Source organism: Triticum dicoccoides, chromosome 4A (genome assembly GCF_002162155.2).
Source record: "Triticum dicoccoides isolate Atlit2015 ecotype Zavitan chromosome 4A, WEW_v2.0, whole genome shotgun sequence".
Taxonomy (NCBI): Eukaryota; Viridiplantae; Streptophyta; class Magnoliopsida; order Poales; family Poaceae; genus Triticum; species Triticum dicoccoides.
The window spans coordinates 628,314,827-628,333,544 of record NC_041386.1 but is presented as its reverse complement, the minus strand read 5'-3'; the positions used below and the strand labels follow the sequence as shown (position 1 = coordinate 628,333,544).

The window sequence follows — 18,718 nt, the reverse complement described above, 5'->3', positions numbered from 1 at the left end:
CCATCTTACAGCTGAAGAACTTGTCGGAGACTTCATATCTCTCGACCCGGGCATGAGCTTGAAAAACCATTTTCATCTCTTCGAACATCTCATATGCTCCGTGTCTCTCAAAATGCTTTTGGAGCCCCGGTTCTAAGCTGTAAACCATGCCGCACTGAACGAGGGAGTAATCATCAGCACGTGACTGCCAAGCGTTCATAACGTCTTGGTTCTGTGGGACTGGTGCATCACCTAGCGGTGCTTCTAGGACATAATCTTTCTTGGCAGCTATGAGGATGATCCTCAGGTTCCGGACCCAGTCCATATAGTTGCTGCCATCGTCTTTCAGCTTGGTTTTCTCTAGGAACGCGTTGAAGTTGAGGACAACGTGGGCCATTTGATCTACAAGACATATTGTAAAGATTTTAGACTAAGTTCATGATAATTAAGTTCATCTAATCAAATTACTCAATGAGCTCCCACTTAGATAGACATCCCACCAGTCATCTAAGTGAAACATGATCCGAGTTAACTAGGCCGTGTCCGATCATCACGTGAGACGGACTAGCCAACATCGGTGAACATCTTCATGTTGATCGTATCTTCTATACGACTCATGCTCGACCTTTCGGTCTTCCGTGTTCCGAGGCCATGTCTGTACATGCTAGGCTCGTCAAGTCAACCTAAGTGTATTGCGTGTGTAAATCTGGCTTACACCCGTTGTATTCGAACGTTAGAATCTATCACACCCGATCATCACGTGGTGCTTCGAAACAACGAACCTTCGCAACGGTGCACAGTTAGGGGGAACACTTTCTTGAAATTATTACGAGGGATCATCTTATTTAAGCTACCGTCATTCTAAGCAAATAAGATGTACAACATGATAAACATCACATGCAATCAAATAGTGACATGATATGGCCAATATCATTTGCTCCTTTTGATCTCCATCTTCGGGGCTCCATGATCATCGTTATCACCGGCATGACACCATGATCTCCATCATCATGTCTTCTTGAAGTTGTCTCGTCATCTATTACTTCTACTACTATGGCTAACGCTTTAGCAATAAAGTAAAGTAATTACATGACGTTTATGTTGACACGCAGGTCATAAATAAATAAAGACAACTCCTATGGCTCCTGCTGGTTGTCATACTCATCGACATGCAAGTCGTGATTCCTATTACAAGAACATGATCATCTCATACATCACATATATCATTCATCACATCCTTTGGCCATATCACATCACAAAACACTTGCTGCAAAAACAAGTTAACGTCCTCTAATTGTTGTTGCAAGTTTTTACGTGGCTGCTATCGGATTCTAGCAAGAACGTTTCTTACCTACGCCAAAACCACAACGTGAATTGCCAATTTCTATTTACCCTTCATAAGGACCCTGTTCATCGAATCCGATCCGACTAAAGTGGGAGAGACAGACACCCGCCAGCCACCTTATGCAACTAGTACATGTCAATCGGTGGAACCAGTCTCACGTAAGCGTACGTGTAAGGTCGGTCCGGGCCGCTTCATCCCACGATGCCGCCGAATCAAGATAAGACTAGTAACGACAAGCAAATTGACAATATCGACGCCCACAACTGCTTTGTGTTCTACTCATGCATAGTAACTACGCATAGACCTAGCTCATGATGCCACTGTTGGGGAATGTAGCAGAATTTTAAAATTTTCTATGCATCACCAAGATCAACCTATGGAGTCATCTAGCAACGAGGGAGAGAGGAGTGCATCTACGTACCCTTGTAGATCACGAGCAGAAGCGTTCAAGAGAACGGGGTTGATGGAGTCGTACTCGTCGTGATCCAAATCACCGAAGATCCTGGCGCCGAACGGACGGCACCTCCGTATTCAACACACGTACGGAGCGAGGACGTCTCCCGCGCCTGGATCCAGCAAGGAGGACGGAGAGGTTGAGGAAGAGGGCTCCAACAGCAGCACGACGGCGTGGTGGTGATGAAGCTGCAGTACTCCGGCAGGGCTTCGCCAAGCTCTTATGGAGGACGAGAGGTGTTGGGGAGGGGAGGGGCTACGCCTTGGATGTTGTATGCAGCCCTCCCCTTGCCCCTCTATTTATAGGGGAAGGAGGAAGGGGGCCGGGCCCCTCTAGATGAGATCTAGAGAGGGGGCGGCAGCCAAGGGGAGGGGGCGGCGGCCAAGGGGAGGGGGCTTGCCCCCCCAAGCAAGGGGGCGCCCCCTTTAGGGTTTCCCCCCAAACCCTAGGCGCATGGGCCCAAGAGGGGGATGCGGCCAGCCCATGTAGGGCTGGTCCCCTTTCCTCTACAGCCCATTAGGCCCTCCGAGAGAGGTGGCCCCTCCTGGTGGACCCCCGGAACCCCTCCGGTGGCCCTGGTACAATACCGATATGCCCCCGAACCGTTCCGGTGACCGTATGAAAACTTCCTATATATAAATCTTCACCTCCGGACCATTCTGGAACTCCTCGTGACGTCCGGGATCTCATCCGGGACTCCGAACAACATTCGGTAATCACATACAAGTCTTCCTAACAATCCTAGCGTCATCGAACCTTAAGTGTGTAGACCCTACGGGTTCGGGAGACATGTAGACATGACCGAGATGACTCTCCGGTCAATAACCAACAGCAGGATCTGGATACCCATGTTGGCTCCCACATGCTCCACGATGATCTCATCGGATGAACCACGATGTTGAGGATTCAATCAATCCGTATACAATTCCCTTTGTCAATCGATATGTTACTTGCCCGAGACTCGATCGTCGGTATCCCAATACCTTTTTCAGTATCATTATCGGCAAGTCACTTTACTCGTACCGTAATGCATGATCCCGTGATCAACCACTTTATCACATTGAGCTCATTATGATGATGCATTACCGAGTGGGCCCAGAGATACCTCTCCGTCATACGGAGTGACAAATCCCAGTCTCGATTCATGCCAACCCAACAGACACTTTTGGAGATACCTGTAATGTACCTTTATAGTCACCCAGTTACGTTGTGACGTTTGGCACACCCAAGGCACTCCTACGGTGTCTGGGAGTTACACAATCTCATGGTCTATGGAAATGATACTTGACATTCAGAAAATCTACAACAAATGAACTCCATGATCTTTGAGCTATGCTTAGGATTGGGTCCTGTCCATCACATCATTCTCCTAATGATGTGATCCCGTTATCAATGACATCTAATGTCCATAGTCAGGAAACCATGACTATCCTTTGATCAACGAGCTAGTCAACTAGAGGCTCACTAGGGACGTGTTGTGGTCTATGTATTCACACATGTATTACGATTTCTGGATAACACAATTATAGCATGAACAATAGACAATTATCATGAACAAAGAAATATAATAATAACCATTTTATTATTTCCTCTAGGGCATATTTCCAACAACTTCCGCATGTACCTTTTATTCACCATTATATGCATCGATATGACTTATGTTTTGGCCAAGCTGGGTTGCCTGGCTCCTGTGCTTACCCCTACGTTCCCGATTGTTTAGCTAGGTGGTAAAGGGAGCACCTCTGCGATTGTTACTGCCGGGTCAGCCGGACGTGTACCTCAGACTGGGTGAAGCCGAAAGCTAGCGTTCTTAAGGGAATATTCGGTCGGTGAACTAAAAGATGATCTTTTTTTTATCTATACGCCCCCAGATGTTTTTCCTGCGTTCCTTTTCGCAGCATGAACATGCACCTTAGGGCATGCCTCCCAGGGAAAGGAACCCCTAACGGAACTATTCTCCCTGGAAGATGTTTCTTACTAACCATGTAATATAACATACCTAGTTGGGCACTTGTCTGTTCACGCCCTAATGACCCCTATGCCTGGTCTCCATGCATTCCCCGGTTCCTAAATAACCGCATGGGAATTCGGACACACTCTGGACCGTCAGGTCCCGAGGCTGAAGCGAAAAGGTCGGCTATGACAAATGATCTACAATCCGGCTAGAAGGCATTATAAATGTCAATTAAATTACATAGTCATTTCGACTGGTTGTATTCCTCTTCAATACCATCTAACAGGCTGTCTAATTTACAGTCCTGCTGGGAATACTTTGCGGCCAACTCTACTTGGCCGTATACTAAGCTTATAGGGATCTCCTTCCCATCGGGACCTACAGGACCAACCTCGGCCATGTGGTTGGGGTCAGCCTTTGTGTACCGCGTCTTCCCATGGCCCAGGCCTCCCTAGCGCCTTGACAGCAGGCTGATATCTTCCACAATCGGAAGCGCTGCCGTGCTCCCTTTAGCTTCCCCGCAAGCTCTCCAAGACCTTCGGGAATGGATATGGATGGCCATAGGGCCTGGGCGACGCCTCGCATCGCCTGCCGAACTCGATCGAGCAGTTGTGAGAGCTCGGGAAAAAGGTCACCCGTAGAACCGGGCATCTCCTCTGCAGGACGACCTGTTAGCACACCTACAGACATTGCTCTGTTAGTCGACTTCCCCGCCGAACTTTCTTTCAAAAGGTTCGTTCAAGCACTTACTAAATATGTCGCGCTGAAGCCGCTGATTCTCCTTCACGGAGTCTGACAGCTGGGCACGGACATCTTTCAGCTCGACGCCCAACCTGGTGTTGGCATCTTGGAGAACGTTCTTCTCTCCCATCACCTTTAATAGCACCCTCTCACCAGCCTTTAGCTGGCGTAGGAGGTGTTGCCTTTCCGGATTCAATCAGGCGCCATCTGCAATTTCATTTGTCAGATTCGCACCAAAGTCGTGCTTCGCAAAATACTTATCTTTCGAAGTGTATATTACCAGAGGGGGTCTCCTTAGGCTCCCCTACCGCGGCTAGTGCGGCCTCCAGTTGGGCTTTGCACTCTTCCAGCTCCTTGGACAATAGGGAATTCTTTTCTGTAAGAACCTGCATATCAAATGATCCTTAAATCAGTTATTCTAACTGTTTCAAGTCTCGGGGGCTACTGCTATATACATATTTACCAAAATTTTCTTACCCGTATGTCTTTTACATATTGCTCCGTGGCTCTGGCTAGACCATTTTGAGCGGCACGGAGGTGCGCATCTCCCGAGTTGAAGGCATCTAACGCCCCTTGGGAGAAATAAGCGTCGCGAAGAATTGTCCGGCGACGCCTGTGGTTCATGGCACTCTCCACCTCAGAGTTGGTGGAAGATGATACGTATCCAACGTATCTATGATTTTTGATTGCTCCATGCTACTTTATCTATTGTTTTGGACTATATTGGGCTTTATTTTCCACTTTTATATTATTTTTGGGACTAACCTACTAACCGAAGGCCCAGCCCAGAATTGCTGTTTTTGCCTATTTCAGTATTTCGAGGAAACATAATATCAAACGGAGTCCAAATGGAATGAAACCTTCGGGAACGTGATCTTCTCACCGAACGTGATCCAGGAGACTTGGACCCTACTCCAAGAAGTTTCCGGGGAGGTCACGAGGGTGGAGGGCGCCCCCCCTGGGCGCGCCCCCCTACCTTGTGGGCCCCTCGGAGCTCCACCGACGTGCTCCTTCCTCCTATATATACCTACGTACCCCCATTAGACCAGAGGGAGCCAAAAAAACCTAATTCCACCGCCGCAACTTCCTGTATCCACGAGATCCCATCTTGGGGCCTGTTTCGGAGCTCCGCCGGAGAGGGCATCCATCACGGAGGGCTTCTACATCAACACCATAGCCCTTCCGATGAAGTGTGAGTAGTTTACTTCAGACCTTCGGGTCCACGGCTAGTAGCTAGATGGCTTCTTCTCTCTTTTTGGATCCCAATACAATGTTCTCCCCCTCTCTCGTGGAGATCTATTCGATGTAATCTTCTTTTTGTGGTGTGTTTGTTGAGACCGATGAATTGTGGGTTTATGATCCAACTTATCTATGAATAATATTTGAATCTTCTCTGAATTCTTTTATGTATGATTGAGTTATCTTTGCAAGTCTCTTCGAATTATCTGTTTGGTTTGGCCGACTAGATTGGTAGTTCCTGCAATGGGAGAAGTGCTTAGCTTTGGGTTCAATCTTGCGGTGTCCTTACTCAGTGACAGAAAGAGTTGCAAGGCACGTATTGTATTGTTGCCATCGAGGATAACAAGATGGGGTATTTATTATATTGCATGAATTTATTCCTCTACATCATGTTATCTTGCTTAAGGCGTTACTCTGTATTTAACTTAATACTCTAGATGCATGCTGGATAGCGGTCGATGAGTGGAGTAATAGTAGTAGATGCAGGGAGGAGTCGGTCTACTTGTCACGGACGTGATGCCTATATACATGATCATACCTAGATAACCTCATAACTATGCTCAATTCTATCAATTGCTCAACAGTAATTTGTTCACCCACCGTAGAATATCTATGCTCTTGAGAGAAGCCACAAGTGAAACCTATGGCCCCCGGGTCTATTCTCATCATATCAATCTCCATTACTTTATTTTACTTGTTTGGCTTTTACTTTTTACTTTGCATCTTTATACCAAAAATACCAAAAATATTATCTCTATCAGATCTCACTCTCGTAAGTGACCGTGAAGGGATTGACAGCCCCTAAGCATTGGTTGCAAGTTGCTGCCGTTTTGTGCAGGTACGAGGGACTTGCGCGTGACCTCCTACTGGATTGATACCTCGGTTCTCAAAAACTGAGGGAAATACTTACGCTACTGTGCTGCATCACCCCCTCCTCTTCGGGGAAAACCAACGCTAGCTCGAGACGTAGCAAGAAGGATTTCTAGCACCGGTGCCGGGGAGGCCTACGCCAAGTCAAGTCAAGATTTACTCTCCCGTCAACGAGCCATTTCTGGCGCCGTTGCCGGGGAGGCCTACACCAAGTGAAGTCAAGATTTACTCTCCCGTCAACGAGCCATTTCTGGCGCCGTTGCCGGGGAAGCCTATGCAAAAGTCAACATACCAAGTATCCATCACAATCTCTATCTCTCGCATTACATTATTTGCCATTTTCCTCTCGTTTTCCTCTCCCCCCCCCCACTTCACCCTTGCCGTTTTATTCGCCCTTCTCTTTTTCCCCTTGCCTTTTGTTTGCTCGTGTGTTAGTTTGCTTACCTATTGCTATGTCGAATTCCTTATCTTCTCCGTTATCTCCCGAGAATGAAGTGCTAAATTTTAAACAAAGGGAGGGAGAAAATCTAAAAGATGCTTGGTATAGAATTTGCAATGCTCAAAATAGATCTACCAGAAAGCAATCTACTTCAGTCCTTCTTCACAATTTTTATGTAGGTGCTAATCCTTGGTATAGATATATCCTTGATACCATTACCGGAGGGAATTTTTTGGGTAGCCATACTTTTGATTCCTATAATGTTTTAATAGATTTATTTGGCTCACCTCCCCTTTTGGTTAATGGAACTGTGTTAACCTTGGAGCATGTTATGCAAAGGCTTGAAATTATTGAAAACAAAGTTGCTACCATTGAATCCATTGAAAATCTAGATAAAAAGATTCATAATCAAATTACTCAATATGGATCTAAGGTAGGAATGACTTTGAAAAATATTAAGGAGAAGGAACCCATGGTTAATGAAAAAATAAATCTAGACTCTACTCGAATCGATAAACTTGAGGGTATCATTACCAACTTGGGAACTGCTTTTTCTTCCGTAAAAAGTGCTCCTAGTCCTCCCACTAAAATTGCCAAGTTTATGTATGTTCCTAAAAATAAGGGTGAATCATCTAGTAAGGAAAATGCGGATCTTAAATCTATAAGTATTCACCCCGATCTTTTTACAATCATTAAGGAACCATTTGCCACGAATGAATTTTTCGATCTTATGCCTAAAAGTTTGATAATCACTAGAAAGAAAGAAAATTCTAAAGGATATGGATGCCTCATTGAAGAATTTCCTACCAAAGATGGCAATACCTAGATTTATCCTTGCTTTTATGCCTAGCTAGGGGCGTTAAACGATAGCGCTTGTTGGGAGGCAACCCAATTTTATTTTGTGTTTTTTGTTTTTGGTTCTGTTTAGGAATAAATAATCCATCTAGATTCTGTTTAGATGTGGTTTTATCTTTTAATTAGTGTTTGTGCCAAGTTAAACCTATTAGATCTTCTTGGAAGATAGTTATTTGATCTTGCTGTAATTTCCAGAATCTTTGCGCTCAGTGCCCGAATTGTCAAAAATCACCAGAACGTGATAAAATAGTGATTCCAATTGCTGCTGATCAATAAACAAATTGCCCAGGTCTTCTAATTTTGGTAGCATTTTTTGGGTTCCAGAAGTTTGCGTTAGTAACAGATTACTACAGACTGTTCTGTTTTTGACAGATTCTGTTTTGTGTGTGTTGTTTGCTTATTTTGATGAATCTATGGCTAGTAAAATAGTTTATAAACCATAGAGAAGTTGAAATACAGTAGGTTTAACACCAATAAAAATAAAGAACAAGTTCACTACAGTACCTTAAAGTAGTCTTTTGTTTTCTTTCTCTAACGGAGCTCACGAGATTTCTATTGAGTTTTGTGTTGTGAAGTTTTCAAGTTTTGGGTGAATTCTTTTGATGGATTATGGAACAAGGAGTGGCAAGAGCCTAAGCTTGGGGATGCCCATGGAACCCCCAAGATAATCCAAGGACACCAAAAAGTCAAAGCTTGGGGATGCCCCGGAAGGCATCCCCTCTTTCGTCCACTTCCATCGGTAATTTACTTGGAGCTATATTTTTATTCACCACATGATATGTGTTTTGCTTGGAGCGTCTTGTATTATTTGTGTCTTTGCTTTTTAGTCTACCACAATCATCCTTGCTGTACACACCTTTTGAGAGAGCCATGTATGAATTGAAATTTGTTAGAATACTCCATGTGCTTCACTTATATCTTTTGAGCTTGATAGTTTACTCTATGTGCTTCACTTATATCTTTTTGAGCGTGATAATTTTTGCTCTAGTGCTTCACTTAGATCTTTTAGAGAACGGTGGTGGATTGTTTTAAAGAAACTTGATCTCTCATACTTCACTTAGATTATTTTGAGAGTCGTTAATAGCATGGTAATTTGCTTAATGTTAATATACTTGGTATTCAAGATATGTGAAACTTTCTTTTTAGTGGGTTGAATACTAAGATAAGTTTGATGCTTGATAATTGTTTTGAGATATGGAGGTGATAATATAATAGTCGTGCTAGTTCAGTAGTTGTGAATTTGAGAAATACTTGTGTTGAAGTTAGCAAGTCCCGTAGCATGCACGTATGGTTCAAGTTGTGTAACAAATTTGAAGCATGAAGTGTACCTGGCTTGTGCATCCTTATGAGTGGCGGTCGGGGACGAGCGATGGTCTTTTCCTACCAATCTATCCCCCTAGGAGCATGCGCGTAGTACTTGATTTTTTATGACTTCTAAATTTTTGCAATAAGTATATGAGTTCTTTTGACTAATGTTGAGTCCATGGATTATATGCACTTTTATCTTTCCGCCATTTGCTAGCCTCTTTGGTACCGTGCATTGCCCTTTCTCACATTGAGAGTTGGTGCAAACTTCGTCGGTGCATCCAAACCCCGTGATATGATACGCTCTTTCAGACATAAACTTCCCTATATCTTCCTCAAAACAGCCACCATACCTACCTATCATGGCATTTCGATAGCCATTCCGAGATATATTGCCATGCAACTTCCATCATCATCATCATCATCATCATGACATGCTTTACTTTTGTCATATTGCCATTGCATGATCTTGTAGTTGACATCGTATTTGTGGCAAAGCCACCATGCATTATTTTTCATACATGTCACTCTTGATTCATTGCACCATCCCGGTACACCGCCGGAGGCATTCATATAGAGTCATATCTTGTTCTAGTATCGAGTTGTAATCATTATGCTGTAATCAATAGAAGTGTGATGATCATCATTATTAGAGCATTGCCCAATCAAAAAAAAAGAGAAAGGCCAAAAAGAAAAAAAGAAAGGCCCAAAAAAAAGAAGGAGAAAATAAAAAGGGCAATGCTACTATCTCTTTTTCCACACTTGTGCTTCAAAGTAGCACCTTGTTCTTCATGTAGTGAGTCTCATATATTGTGCTTCAAAGTAGCACCATGGTTTTCATATAGTGAGTCTCATAAGTTTTCTTGTTCATACTAGTGGGAATTTTTCATTATAGAACTTGGCTTCTATATTCCAACGATGGGCTTCCTCAAAATGCCCTAGGTCTTCATGAGCAAGCAAGTTGGATGCACACCCACTAGTTTTCTTTTGTTGAGCATTCTTAGCTCTAGTGCATCCGTTGCATGGAAATCCCTACTCCTTGCATTAACATCAATTGATGGGCATCTCCATAGCTCATTGATTAGCCTCGTTGATGTGAGACTTTCTCCTTTTTTGTCTTCTCCACACAATCCCCATCATCATATTCTATACCAACCATAGTGCTATGTCCATGGCTCGCGCTCATGTATTGCGTGAAGGTTGAAAAAGTTTGAGATTATTTGAGTATGAAACAATTTCTTGGCTTGTCATCGGGGGTATAGAAGTTGGGAACATCTTTGTATGACGAAAATGAAGCATAGCCTAACTATATGATTTTGTAGGGATGAACTTCCTTTGGCCATGTTATTTTGAGATGACATAATTGTTTGATTAGTATGCTTGAAGTATTATCATTTTTATGTCAATATGAACTTTTGTCTTGAACCTTTCGGATCTGAATATTCATACCATGATTAAGAAGATTTACATTGAAATTATGCCAAAGTATCACTCCGCATCAAAAATTCTCTTTTTATCATTTACCTACTCGAGGACGAGCAGGAATTAAGCTTGGTGATGCCTGATACGTCTCCAACATATCTATAATTTTTGATTGCTCCATGCTACTTTATCTACTGTTTTGGACTATATTGGCCTTTATTTTCCACTTTTATATTATTTTTGGGACTAACCTATTAACCGGAGGCCCAGCCCAGAATTGCTGTTTTTTGCCTATTTCAGTATTTCGAGGAAACAGAATATCAAACGGAGTCCAAACGGAATGAAACCTTCGGGAACGTGATCTTCTCACCGAACATGATCCGGGAGACTTGGACCCTACTCCAAGAAGTTTCCGGGGAGGTCACGAGGGTGGAGGGCGCGCCCCCCTGCCTCGTGGGCCCCTCAGAGCTCTACTGACGTGCTCCTTCCTCCTATATATACCTACGTACCCCCATTAGACCAGAGGGAGCCAAAAAAACCTAATTCCACCGCCGCAACTTCCTGTATCCATGAGATCCCATCTTGGGGCCTGTTCTGGAGGTCCGCAATCACGGAGGGCTTCTACATCATCATAGCCTCTCCGATGAAGTGTGAGTAGTTTACCTCAGACCTTCGGGTCCATAGTTAGTAGCTAGATGGCTTCTTCTCTCTTTTTGGATCTCAATAGAAAGTTCTCCCCCTCTCTCATGGAGATCTATTCGATGTAATCTTCTTTTTGCGGTGTGTTTGTTCAGACCGATGAATTGTGGGTTTATGATCCAACTTATCTATGAATAATATTTGAATCTTCTCTGAATTCTTTTATGTATGATTGAGTTATCTTTGCAAGTCTCTTCGAATTATCTGTTTGGTTTGGCCGACTAGATTGGTAGTTCCTGCAATGGGAGAAGTGCTTAGCTTTGGGTTCAATCTTGCAGTGTCCTTACTCAGTGACAGAAAGAGTTGCAAGGCACGTATTGTATTGTTGCCATCGAGGATAACAAGATGGGGTATTTATCATATTGCATGAATTTATTCCTCTACATCATGTCATCTTGCTTAAGGCGTTACTCTATTTTTAACTTAATACTCTAGATGCATGCTGGATAGCGGTCGATGAGTGGAGTAATAGTAGTAGATGCAGGCAGGAGTCTGTCTACTTGTCACGGACGTGATGCCTATATACATGATCATACCTAGATAACCTCATAACTATGCTCAATTCTATCAATTGCTCAACAGTAATTTGTTCACCCACCGTAGAATATCTATGCTCTTGGGAGAAGCCACTAGTGAAACCTATGCCCCCCAGGTCTATTCTCATCATATCAATCTCCATTACTTTATTTTACTTGTTTTGCTTTTACTTTTTACTTTGCATCTTTATACCAAAAATACCAAAAATATTATCTCTATCAGATCTCACTCTCGTAAGTGACCGTGAAGGGATTGACAACCCCTAAGCGTTGGTTGCGAGTTGCTACCGTTTTGTGCAGGTACGAGGGACTTGCGCGTGACCTCCTACTGGATTGATACCTTGGTTCTCAAAAACTGAGGGAAATACTTACGCTACTGTGCTGCATCACCCCCTCCTCTTTGGGGAAAACCAACGCTAGCTCGAGACGTAGCAGCAGACAACCCGTCCACATCCTCCGTCGGAGGAGTGTCTAGCGCGCGCCTTGCGTTCGCCTCCGCCTCCGCCTCCGGACCAGGCTTTGGAGCCTGGCTGGTGGAGGCGCGATTGGCAGCCTCTCCGGGTATAGTCCGACGAGGTCTCTTTGTCCTGAAGAGAGCATGAGTGTCAATGTGCCTCGAAGGTATAACACCTGGGATAAGGGGGCGCACCATACCTTTGCGCTGACGCCTCGGTCTGGACTGCACTTCTTTTCGGCCCACGGGGCCCCATGGCCCCTCGTTGGCTTGTCGCCGCAGGTTTGGCCTTCCGCCTTAAAAACCTCCCCTGCAAAGTTCGGTTGCAATCAGGAAACTGAATGCGAGTGGGCGGACACCTATTCGGGGTACTGGGACTTCGATCTCAGGTACCTGGGGTGTCAGGATTAGCCCTGGGTAATCGGCCGTAATGGCCACCAAGGCGTTGTCCTCGCTCAATTGATGGAACACTCCATCAATCAGCTCCACAGATATGTCCAGATCCTCTTAAGAGGCCGGGTCGAGGGACCATCCTGGGTCCTCGGGTTGTGGAGGAAGGCTGCTTATTTCCTTAACAGCCTGGCGCAGTTCCTGCGCCAAAGTCGTCAGACTGAATATTTAACAATGGGAATACAAAACGGATGGACAAGTAAATATGACTGCTTACCCAGCTCGGGGGATTGTGCATGGAGAATCCACCCTAAGGGTTGACGCGGAGAAATTCCTCCTCTTCTCCCTTATACAAAGTGGACAAGATCTTTAGTAGAGCGGCAGCTGAATCTGGCCCCTTACGACCGTAGCGGGTGGCGTCGTCCTCCCTGTTGATGTCCCACATGGGGTGGCTTCTATACTGAAGCGTCTGCACCCCCGTATAATGCATTCGGCCATAACCCCGATCATGGTTAGTCCGGAATGGGCTAACATTCTTATTCGGCCCATCAGGTAAATGATGTCCCTGTCACTTTCCCTCTGAGGGCTCCGTGGACGCCAGCTTAGGCGCTTCTTTAAGGGAGCACTATTGAATTCAGGGAGGCCGATCCGGATAGGATCCGGCAGCGGGACGTCTTCTATGTAGAACCATTCCGAGGGCCAGTCTTCGGACGCCTTCTTTGGGGTTTCGGACAGATATCCGGTCCCGGCGATGCGCCACACTTCGGCTCCACCCACCTGATACATTGACTCCTTCTTGGAACGGGGCACGAGGCAAAATAGCTCCCTCCATAGTCCGAAATGAGCTTCAACACCCAAGAACAGCTTGCAGAGGGCTACAAAGCCCGTGATATGCAATACTAAGGCAGGCGTGAGATGATGTAGCTGGAGGCCGTAGAACTCCAGCAGCCCCTGGAGAAATGGGTGGATTGGAAATCCGAGCCCCCTTATTAAGTAAGGGACAAGGCACAACCTCTCTCCTTTGGAAGGATTAGGGGCATTCTCTGCTTGCTCTCCGCCGTTGTAAACGGCAAGACCAGCTCGAACCGGGACCATATAGGCCGGGGGAGAAATCCCTTGGTCTGGAGCGTCACTAGCTCGCTATGCGAGGTGGAACATCTCTCCCAATATCCAGGCTTAGGGCTGGAAGGGCGAGGGGAGGAGTTGCGACGGCTGGCCATGGTGGAATGGACCTTTGTCGGATGCGCTCTGATGAACACTCGCGGAGGGGAGAAGGTGTGGATTGGATCTAAATCCTCGTCCCCTTAAATAGGGCAGCTCATTTACGCGGCTAGGGGTGTGAATGTAAAAACACTCAGACTTTTCATATTCGTTTGACACGTGGGAAGCGGCCATTATTGGGCGTAGAAGCCAAGGAGCGCAACATCTACAAGAAACCGGACTTTATTCAAACAGGTACACGGAATTTGGAGGAGAACCCGCCTTGCAATGCCGAAGACAATCTGCGCGACGGACTCATCGTCATTGAAGCCTGGTTCGGGGGCTACTGAGGGAGTCCTGGATTAGGGGGTGTTCGGATAGCCAGACTATACCTTCAGCCGGACTCCTGGACTATGAAGATACAAGATTGAAGACTCCGTCCCGTGTTCGGAGGGGACTTTCCTTGGCGTGGAAGGCAAGCTTGGCGATACGGATATGAAGATCTCCTACCATTGTAACCGACTCCATGTAACCCTAACCCTATCCGGTGTCTATATAAACCAGGGGGTTTTAGTCCGTAGGACAACATACACATCAACAATCATACCATAGGCTAGCTTCTAGGGTTTAGCCTCCTCGATCTCGTGGTAGATCTACTCTTGTACTACCCATATCATCAATATTAATCAAGCAGGACATAGGGTTTTACCTCCATCGAGAGGGCCCGAACCTGGGTAAAACTTCGTGTCCCTTGTCTCCTGTTACCATCCGGCCTAGACGCACAGTTCGGGACCCCCTACCCGAGATCCGCCGGTTTTGACACCGACAAGGAGCATACCACATCACCTTCACAGGAACCCTCTTCCTGGGGGGCTCGCCGTCAACATCGCCAGGGTAATCTCGTCTGATCTTATACCGCAATGCACCGCATACCGGGCATGCGTTCAAATCCTCATACGCACCGCGGTAGAGGATGCAGTCATTAGGGCATGCATGTATCTTCTGCACCACCAATCCTAGAGGGCATACGACCTTCTTTGCTGCGTACGCACTGTCGGGCCATTCGTTATCCTTTGGAAGCTTCTTCTTCAATATTTTCAGTAGCTTCTCAAATCCTTTGTCAGGCACAACATTCTCTGCCTTCCACTGCAGCAAGTCCAGTACGGCACCGAGCTTTGTGTTGCCATCTTCGCAATTGGGGTACAACCCTTTTTTGTGATCCTCTAACATGCGATCGAACTTCAGCTTTTCCTTTTGACTTTCGCATTGTGTCCTTGCATCGACAATGACCCGGCGGAGATCATCATCATCGGGCACATCGTCTGGTTCCTCTTGATCTTCAGCAGTTTCCCCCATTGCAGCATCAGCGTATTCAGGGGGCACATAGTTGTCATCGTCCTCTTCTTCTTCGCTGTCTTCCATCATAACCCCTATTTCTCCGTGCCTCATCCAAACATTATAGTGTGGCATGAAACCCTTATAAAGCAGGTGGGTGTGAAGGATTTTCCGGTTAGAGTAAGACATCGTATTCCCACAATTAGGGCATGGACAACACATAAAACCATTCTGCTTGTTTGCCTCGGCCACTTCGAGAAAATTATGCATGCCCTTATTGTACTCGAAGGTGTGTCTGTCACCGTAAATCCATTGCCGGTTCATCTGCGTGCATTATATATAATTATGTGTGTCAAAAGTAAGAAAATTAGACAAGTATCTATCTAAAGTAAGAATTTTTTTTCTTTCAGAAAGAAGATAAGAACAAGAGGCTCACCACGGTGGTGCCGGCGACGAGATCGGCGCGGGCTATCGACGGCGGTGAAGACGGGGACGGGGCATGACGGACCGCTAAACCTAGACAAATCTCGGGAAAAATGGAGCTCGGAGGTCAAGCTTCGAGAGGAGACAGCTTAACTAGCGTGGCTCGGGCATTTCATCGAACACCTCATGTGCATAGGAGATGAGCTAAAGCACCCAAATGCCCTCCCCTCGCCGGCTGAAAAAACAGAGCAGTGTGGACTGCTCTGCTCGCAGGCGAGGGGGTATATATAGGCAACTCATTTTTCTCGGTTTGTGACTGGAACCGGGACTAAAGGCCCCCCTTCTGTCCCGGTTCTAGGCACAAACCGGGACCAATGGCTGTGGGCAAGGAGCGAGGCTCATTGGTCCCGGTTCTTGCCATTGGTCCCGGTTTGTGCCTAGAACCGAGATAAATGGGTCCACATAAACTGGGACAAATGCCTCCCGAGGCCCGGCCGGGCCCCTGGGCGCACGAACCGGGACATATGACCCCATGGGTCCCGGTTCGTGACTGAACCGGGACTAATGGGCTTGGCAGGCTCGAACCAAAGCCCTGTTTTCTACTAGTGCCACTCAGCTTGTTTGATTTTTGTTATTTCTCATGAAAGTGCATTATATAGAGAATTAAATTCACAATGAAATTTTTCTTTGTGATTATTGTGGCTATAAGTAATTATGGGCACCGCCGACAAATCAAACAGTGTGGAGGCACACTACGCCCTAAGAGATATGGCCGAACGTCGGCATGTTACATTTTCAGAGTAATTATTACTACCAACTACTCTTAAAACAATGCCACATGTATTTATCTTTTCTCATACGCAACGCATGCTCCCCGGCTCCCGGCGGATGGCCACGATAGAGAAATAATACCACTTAATTGTACACGTGACATGTTATCCAAACCAAGCTATAAAAGGCAGCATAGAACAAACATGACGGTTGCTACCAGATACGACCTAATAGTCAGAATAGAGGAAGGAATGGGAGAGCGCGAGCAAGAGTTAAGTTTGCCAATAAAGGAGGCAAATTTTCCAGAATCAAGTTTACAATGTCACGCATACCCGAACTCAGCCATACCACAATACGGGTTCTCCTACGGTCCTACCGTAAGCAGCAAGAGCATGGATAATTTTAATTTGCGAGCGACAAATAGACGTAAAAGAAATGTCCCTAGTCTCAGCATCCTTCATCCTCTTAATCTTCTGAAGGTTCCTCGAATAATCCCTTGTCGAAGCGTGGAATATGTTCACAGTTTCTACACTATCCATCTCGATGAGAATGGGCAAATCCGTATGGTGCATGGCCAGCTCGAGCACCTCCCTACACACCGCCAACTAGGGTACGAACGTGGTGTGAAAGTACTTCCTTCCGGCATACGTTGTGACCATCACCAACATATGCACGTCGCCTCGCATCACCGACGGCGTCATTGCATCGGCTCCCGAGAAGAATGGTATCTTCATCGTTCGCTCCACATATCTTCTCGTCATGGACGAGCGCAAACATTCATTGGTGACTGCAATGAGGAAGGCACCTGATGGTCATTGCACCATTTGGAAGACCATATAGGGGTGGCCTGCTCCCTCAAAGGTATGCATCTTCACATGGAGGCTGGTTTCCAACTCGCTTGCCACAGGGGCAAATAAATTCTTTCGTCACCTCGAGCTTTCTGACGAGTGTCCCCTTTGTGGTGTGGAATGAGAGAATAGCTTCCACGCAATGTGTAGGTGCCCCCTAGCAAAAGAGTTGTAATGTGCTATGGCGCTTGACTAGCCCATCCCCAAGGTGGAGAATATCATCCACACTAGTCTAGAATGGTTATTCTCACTACTGGAGCATCTACCTGATGCTACACGTATGATAGTCCTGATGACCATGTGGCGTGTGTGGTATGTGCGGAATGAATAACTCATGGCAAGTCCAACCTCCAACATAAGCATCTCGCAGATTTCTACAAGGTTATATCAATTTTTTGTTGTGCATTCATCGATGGCCCCAAGATAACATGGAGAAAGTGAAGATGGTTGTTCAGGTTAGTGTTTTGGCGCCACAATAGCACGTTCAGCAGAATGTGGAGCTGCGGTGGACGCTACCCCCAGCCGGATGGACAAAATTGAACGTCGATGGCAGCTACATACCGGTAACAGGAGCAGCTGATGGGGGCATGGTTTTGCGGACAGACCAAGGGGGCATCATCTTCACTGCCGATAGATTTGGTCCTCGTTGATAGTGGCCATCAAAGATGAGTACAAATTTTTGTTGCAAGAGGGTCACGGTCAAACACTATTGAGCAGTACTGGCTACACCCGTCGCCCGAGACGTGCCTAAGCACGATGGTTGGATTTGGTTCTCATTGATAGCAGTCATTCGCAACAAAAAAGTAAAGTAGTCATGGAAGATGGGTTGTCGATCGTACAAAGTTTTGCTGCACAACAGAGTCAAAGACACGGTCGGTCATTATTCATCATCAGCAGTATAGGTTGCGTCCATGAACTCCCCGTCCTCGATGAGCCTAGCGAGTGTCTATGGGGCAAGGCACAGCTCCAGCGCCATGCTGCCTCCGACGCGTCAGCCCTCGTACATCGTTGTCTTCCCATCCACCTTGTTCTCCAAGCCGCTCCGGACGGCCACTTGCGCGCCCCACCTGAAGTCGTTTCCATACACATCGAACCATAGCGACCTCCCACCACCGGACTCGCGGGCTATGCCTACGGCCCAGGGCCGTCGGCATAGGTCCATTGCCGTCGGCATAGATCTATGCCTACGGCTGCCGTCGGCATATCCCCGTCGGCGTAGATCACGTCAGCGTAGATGTGTCAGACCGTCGGCGTAGTATAGCCGTCGGCATAGGAGCATATGCCGACGGCCGTGGGAGAGCCGTCGGCATAGTTTAGCCGTCGGCGTTGTTTTCCGTCTGACGGCAATGGACGGCGCCGTCAACAGCGCTGGCGATTCAGGGGACGACACGTGGCACATGTATGCCGACGGCTCGGCCGTCGGCATAGATGGAAATCTATGCCGACGGCCTAGCCGTCA

General features: G+C 46.4%; 1 pseudogene; it reads right to left on the bottom strand.

Annotated features, from left to right (window-relative positions):
• Positions 1 to 18,139: 18,139 nt before the first annotated feature.
• The window catches only part of LOC119283901, a 31,168-nt pseudogene continuing 30,589 nt past the window's right edge, over positions 18,140 to 18,718 (bottom strand).